We start from the raw sequence: 6,905 nt of genomic DNA, 5'->3' as shown, positions 1-6,905 counted from the left end.
TTAATTTTACATACTGTTACTTTTCGACGATATTTCGAATCAGATGTATAGTAATCACCGTACTTAATATAGAGTCTCTTTGTGAAAAGTAAGTGAGTTTATCATATCGGTGACAACTCATATATGGATAATAAGGACATAAACGGGTAAAATAAATGTACAAAATTTCTAAAAAATATATCGGCGCTATTGTTCAGGAGATGGGTTTATCCCAGAGATCAAAGGTTACATGTATATTAAAGGTTCTGTTTACGTATTTTCATTACTAAAAAACTATATTTAAAATAAAAGCCTTAAGGTATTTTTAGATTCTACGGAAATGAGAATTTAGGGAAATCAGCAAATTAAAAAATACAGCCATAATTCTGAATGACCAACTTGAGACAAATAGTTGTCCCCTCTTTAACTTATTCAGTTACAGGCTATAACATGTAAACGCATACCTGTTTTATTGTCAGATAAAATAAATTTCCATCAAGTAACGGTCGAATCAATCACTTACTTAAAGAGTAGGAAAAGACATGTTTATGCTTTAGAGTACGGGTATTTTACTACAAAGTACCCTTTGCTTTTGACAATTAGTTTCTCACTTTCTCAGCGATGGATCTCCCTTTCCTCATCAATAATGTTCTCGCTCGATACTGTGTGAATATCTTATTCTACGATAGTTAGATTTCACTATATGCTCTACATTTCTTGGCAATACTTCTTATGTCTTTTCTAGTAATACTGATCTAATTAATATCTGAGTTTTACTTACATTGTTTTGTCAGCGTTCTTGTCATGTATCCAGTCAATAGCATTGGTTTAATCACTATTTTATATATCCCGATTTTAGGGATTCGTATTAGACTTCTGGATTTAAAATTGTTATGAGGGTTATATATACATCAGTTAGTTACCTGAATATTCCATTTTATTTCTTATGTGACAACGTTATCTACGATACCCAAAATGCTGCAATATTTCAAAATTATATGGGTTTATTGTTACGTTATGCCCCACTCTACATCCTTTCTTTTGTATGAGTAGAAAGGGATGCACTATACCCCACTTTGACCTTTGACCCCTGACGTCACAAGCACCGTCCGCGCACTGGTCACATACCGCGATGACGTCACCGACAAGTCCTAACTTGTTTTTTACGCTAGACACCTTTTTAAGTTTATTAATTAGTTATTTTTAATATGAATTAATTTACATATTATTTTTGTATTTCAACTATCTTTAAGACAATTTTAATCCAAATTATTAAATTATTATTATTAAATAAAAAATTCTAACGTGTGTAGGACTCGAACCAGGGACCAGCAGCACCAAAGGTACACGCGCTAGCCACACAGCTAGGTAACCAATTGATATAAGTAGGTAATAATGGATATAAAAAAAAGAACGCAACGACGAAAGGTCTGAAACGGCATGAACTGTACGCGCCATCGCATTCGCGCATGAGGCATTGAACGCTAGAGGATCAACCAGCTTGAACCGACGGCGCAACCGTTTCGCGCATTATATACTTAGGTGTTTTACGAGGAGACAAACATGTGCATATAATAATAATGGTACCGTTCAACATAGTGTAAAATGGTATAGGCGTAAAGCCGTTTAACGTAATACTGATATAAAAGGTTTACATTGTATAAATCAAGAATTTAATACTAAAAGCTTTCATAAGAGGATGATGAACATTTCCACATACGTCATCAGAAGAGAGAGATGCAGAAACAAATTGATAAAAATGTAAAAAGAATGTTGATTATTAATTCAATATTACTTGTTAAAGTTGGCCGTGATACGTCTCCATACCCCGCACCAAAGCACACCTCTAAGCTACATAATCTGACAATAATATGTGTATATAAAAAACACCACAAGGGATTGAGCATATTGAATATTCGAAAAAAATTGTAAAAAAAAATCAAGTATATCACTAAAGGTAAATACTATATAAGAACATCGATATACAACAATATTGAAGTTGAGACGATAAATGGTACCTATTAAGTTACCAATGTTAGTTTTCTGAATACATACGGCATTCTTCACCCATAGTCACGTCTTACTCAACTGGCTGCCAAACACTTAATGGTTTGAAAAATTGATGCGGATCTATATAAAGTGTTGATTAAATACATCGATAAACTGATCTAAAGATTTTTACCAAAAGGTAAACATCTCTAACGCGCTCCAACGCATGTCTAAAATATACTGCCAACCACGTTATATTAATATACTTAAAACGTAGTTTCAACGCTTAAACATCAGACGTATAGCAGAAGCAATTTAACTCATATCAGACGTATACCAGACGCAGAATAACGAAGGACATCACAACTACGGTGGTATGGACACGTCTAAAGAATGAGCGACAACAGAATAACAAAAAGTATTATATTGGACACCACAGGAAAGACGGAAATGTAGGTCATCAACTACTATACATAAATATATAAATCTCATCTGAGCAGTCATTATAAGTATCCTCGGAACAGTAACTCACAAATATGACTATTGGTATACGATAACGTTTTATTGCATACTCGATTTTATCTATAACAATTACTATTTTACAACGATATTCAGATATAATCCAATCATAACGAGGACTAACATACGGATGTTTACCATTCTTCCAGTATGTTCAAACAACTAACGTATATTACTCGACATAGATATGAGTTTTCTGATCACAAACCGATAAGGACCTAAACGTTCTCTACAAGCCACATCTGAACGACCACTACTATACACAAATCTCCACTGAACGTACAATTCGACAAGAGTCTCCGCTGAACACTCACTAATACACACAGATCTCATCTGAACGTATAATTAGTCAAAAGTCTTATCTACATATCCACTACTATACATAAATCTCCATATTTTTCGATTTGATGCATATTATATTTCATCTACAACAATTATCATTTTACAATGATATTCAGATATAATCCAATTATGACGAAGACTAACCAACGAATGATTACCATCCATAAATTATGTTCAAACAAACTAACGTGCCGAAAGACCATTACATTATATCTTCGTTGTTATTTATCTGATTTTGACGCAAAAGACGTTAACTGAAAGGCGAAAGGAAAGCGTAAATATTTGCATACTATAGTTTATCTACGGCGAGCAAGTAATTTATTGTTTTAAAGTGGATAATAAACATTGGTCTCTGTAAGAATATATGTTGGTCATAGACGGTTCTTCGATAGCCATCAGGCAACAATTTCCCCTGGTCATGTTAATCAAACATACGGAATGCACTGTATATACCTAACCATAGTTGACAGCGCACTTTGCAGGTCCCGTCTCACGATCAACTAATAGGTTTAAGTACAACTCCCTTCGTGAAGGTACACAGGCGTGAATCCGTGAAGGAAAATGTCGACCATCCTTTTTATACTCCGTAAAGGACCATCAAATATTCAACGTTAAGATATTTCAGGTATATTAACAAAGAAAAATTAAATTAAGTACATTTTTAGAGTATATAGATATAGAGTATATATAGTTTTAGAGTATATACTTTGGATGTGAAATGCATTAGGAAATTTCCGCATATGAAAATAACATTCAACTTGGTAACGAAATCCTTTTATATCTATAAAGCTATTTTTAGAAAAGCGCGTACCTATCAAAAACAGGTATTTGGTAGTAGACATATCTATTACATACTGTAATGCGTATGAATGATAACAAAAATAAGCACTAAGGAGTCCGTATGAACCGTTTAGAATATACGCTGAAAATATACGGCTTAATCGCATAGTTGCCAAACTATCAGAGCTTACTTAACCGATATACTTATGGTTCCAATATACAGTGAAAAAGACCTGAACGACCCCTATAATATATACAAGTGAACTAAGCGATATACATTTATGATACAGGGGTACTTATGGACTCAACAAAATTTTTAAAAATTATGAAACTATACATGTTAACGAATCGACACAGCCAATATTATGGAATGGTCAAGTGAGCTCCGTATATCGGTGTCCACTTCACCGCGCAGCTCACTTGAACCTTAATTTTAACATGAGCGGAGTTTACTTTATGCCGTAGATATATATATATATATATATATATATATATATATATATATATAAATATATATATATATATATATATATATATATATATATATATATATATATATATATATATATATATATATGTTCGGATAAGTTTTCGCGGTCAGATAAATGAAAATTACTGAGTTCTCGGGAAAAACCGCGTTGAGAATTTAAAACTCGACGTTTCGGCACCCATTTTGGAGCCATTATCAAGAGTGATACGGTTCGGTTCGAGTTCGGGGTCTCAATCTGCCTACTCCCCTCACTCGAGACGTACCAGTATCGTGTTCTATATTGCGAGAACTGTCTCTCGGCACTGAGGTCTCAATCTGCCTACTCCTCAGGGTCGAGTGACAACCGGTCTTACCCTGTGTGGCTGCTTTTATACTCGCTGTATGCGCGGAAACGGTATGCGCTGACGTGATCTGAACTGACGTGGCCTGAGCGGTGTGGGCGGGAGGTCGCTGAAGCAGGGGTCGCCATGTTGCCGGCAATCGTTTCGCGTCATCGCGCGTGTTCAAGCTGTTAGGCCGTTTTTCGATTTCGATAGCTTCACGAATGATTCTCGCTTTTAATGAGCGGATGGGAGCGATGGTTTTTGCTTTTTCGAAATCTATTTTGTGGCCTGTCTAAATATGATGTTGGGCTAGGGCTGAAGTGGTATCGGAAAGTGGAATATATATATATATATATATATATATATATATATATATATATATGGAAAGTGGAATATATATATATATATATATATATATATATATATATATATATATATATATATACATCCCGCTATCGTTTTAAGCTCTTTTCACGTTGCAGTAATTTAGCATCACCAAGAAATGCTATCATTTTCTATTTATAAGTCGTGTATGTTCGTTTAGTGCACCTTTGTAGGCTTGGCACCGTTGTCGATTTTTCAATAATCCGATTTTTTTATAAATTAAATTTTTTACATCAAACCATCATTTTAACATTGGGGGGTAAAATTACTGTATTTGGTATCATTTTAAAGCCAATAGATGTTGCCAGTGTTAATACTTAAATAATATTTGAAAACATAAAAATATCGATCGGTTTGGGTTCAAGTTCAAATGAAGACATTGAAACTACCTGCCGGCCGGCTGGGGTCAACCAACAAGTTTTTTTATATCAATGTTCAGTTGTTATCCAATTTAGATATTTTTTCCCAGAGAGTTGTGTAGGGGAATATTTTACATATTTGAATTTCCAAGCTGTTTAATCGAAGCTATCAGTGAATAGTTTAAGATAAATATTAGGTTTTTATGGGATTAGGTCAAAAATATTGGTTGTGATTGGGATTAGAATCACATTTTTAATTATTTAATGTTTAACATTCTAATTTCCATTCAGAAAATCGTTTTCAAAAAACGTTTTTTGTACAAAATGTGTATACACATTTTTACATAATTTGTACAATAAACAAGGTTAAATATTGGAAATCGTATCGTTAAATATTAGTTAATTAAAAATGTAATTTTCATCTCAATATCGACCAATAATTGTGGCTTAATCACATAAAAAAATAATATTTGACTTTGACCATGCCATAAGAAAGTAGTTCACGAACCTCGCTAAATAGTTTAAAAAAATCTTATACAGAAATTTAAATTCTAAATAGTATGAGGGGTAGCCGACGAAAAATTCGTAAAGACGTACAGTTGATTTTGCTTTGTTTTTTTAAACAATCATAAATGGCAAAAAAATTTTTGCTTATAAAACGTTTTCTATACATTCTAAAGAAAAATAATTTAAATAAAAGTTGTAGACCATAAAAAGTTTTCTATGTAGAGAAATACCAAATTTAAATACATAAATAATTGAGATAATTCCGAAAAACCATAAACTCTAAGATATTATGTTTGTAGTAATTTATAAATGTTAATAACTTTGTTTTTTGACCAACGACAGGTAATATAGCTACTTGAAATCATGGCAATTGATGAGTTATTAAAGTGTGCTAAATATCAAGCAGATCAAAAAATATTTTACAATTTATTCAATTTGTTTATCACAGAAAGCGATTATTTAAACAACTGTACTTGACCAAACTCGTATGACTCTACAAGTATTTCGTAACTTGCAATCGATTCTTTGCGCTTTCAGTTTTAGGGTATATTAAAAAAACTTTTAACATATTATTATTAAATTTTTTTCCTTTTTAGTTTTTAGACCACTTAACGTTTTTTTAGTTTCTTTGACAAGTGAGGATTCGGTTATTTCTTAATATGGGCTATGAACAATTGTGTAGACAAGTCAACACTATTATAGAAGTTACCCATACTTTTTCAGTAGTCATGCAGACGGTTCATCTTAATTGTTCCCATATGGAACATAAGCCCGAGAAAAGTCTTAAATTCTGTTTGTGTTGTCTCTTTCCAAAACGCAATCCTCGATTATTTTGAACGACTTTGTGCAAGTATTTCGTCAGAGTCACTTCCACAATTCATTTAATCTACATCGTCCTCGCCAGATGCTTCTAACAATGTATGTAATTCACCAGTGGTCAATCTACGTTTATCTTCACATCTAGCTTTTTTAGATGTCGAAGGCATATTATTTACATCCATTTCTTTATAAATACTATAACTCACTTTTACGGAGGTAATTAACAATAAAAACGTTCTACTGGAAACTATCAACTTACGACTTCCAATACTATAAGGCCACTTGAGGCACAATACGTTTTTACTCAATAATAGTTCCTGTATAAGTAAAATTGTTTTTTAATGTGCTTCATTGAAGCACACTAGATATATTTCAGTTTTGCAATCACATTCTTCAGAGTATGTTTTAACTTTT

The sequence above is a fragment of the Diabrotica undecimpunctata genome, chromosome 6 (assembly GCF_040954645.1).
Source record: "Diabrotica undecimpunctata isolate CICGRU chromosome 6, icDiaUnde3, whole genome shotgun sequence".
In the NCBI taxonomy this organism is placed as follows: domain Eukaryota; kingdom Metazoa; phylum Arthropoda; class Insecta; order Coleoptera; family Chrysomelidae; genus Diabrotica; species Diabrotica undecimpunctata.
The sequence above is the reverse complement of the archived record's forward strand: the minus strand, read 5'-3'. Positions refer to the sequence as shown.